This window comes from Scyliorhinus canicula, unplaced genomic scaffold (genome assembly GCF_902713615.1).
Source record: "Scyliorhinus canicula unplaced genomic scaffold, sScyCan1.1, whole genome shotgun sequence".
Lineage (NCBI taxonomy): Eukaryota > Metazoa > Chordata > Chondrichthyes > Carcharhiniformes > Scyliorhinidae > Scyliorhinus > Scyliorhinus canicula.
The window spans coordinates 614,395-615,371 of record NW_024055512.1 but is presented as its reverse complement, the minus strand read 5'-3'; positions in this window follow the sequence as shown (position 1 = coordinate 615,371).

The window sequence follows — 977 nt, the reverse complement described above, 5'->3', positions numbered from 1 at the left end:
TCAGGTTAACTGTTAAATGAGAAAGAAGATGGCAATTATCGCTCCTCTAAATGTTTCTGTCATGAGAGGATGTTATGATTTATTTTTTCTGTTCCTATTCTAGCCACTCTGCAGGAGAGGCCCTTTGGCCAATAGAGTCTGCATCGACACTTGAAAGCCACCTGACCTGCCTACCTCGCCCTTTCGCCTGCACTCGTCCCATATCCTTAAATGGTATGGCGTGCCAATTACGCCTCCGAGTATTTTTAAAACGATATCAAGCATTCTGAGTCAATAATCCTTCCCGAGCATTCCAGACTGTCAGTGCCGTCTGTATAAAATCTCTTCTCCTCAAATCCCCACTAAACCTTCATCCCCTCACCTTCAACTTGTGCCCCTCGTAACTGACCCTTCAACTAAGGGTAAAAGTTGCTCAATATCCACCCTGTTCATGCTCTTTATAATCACTTACACTACAATCAGGTCACCCCTCAATCATCCCTGCTCTAACGAAACAAACCAAACATGTCCAATCTCTCTTCATAACTTAAATGTTCCTTCCCAGGCAACCACCCGGTGAATCGCCACTGCACCTCATCCTGTGCAATCACATCCTCCCTGTAATGTGGCGACCATTATTGCACGCAATACTCTCGCTGTGGCCTCATTAATGTTCCATTTCACTCCATAATGATCTCCCTGCCTTGGTAATGTATGCCTCGATTGAGAAAGACAGTAGTCCCATTTGCCTCTTTCGCCAAGCTTTAACCTATCGTTTTGCATTTGGAGATCTATGGACAAACATGCCATGGTCCCTTTGTTCCTCGGGCTTCCAGTGTCAGGCCATTCATTGAATATTTCCTTGTTAAAACACTCCTTCCAAAGTGTATCACCTCACACTTCTCAGGGTTAAATTCCATATTCCATCGATCTTCCCATTTGACCAAGCACTCAATATCTTCCTGAAACCCCAGACCCTCAGACTGTTTTATTTTGAA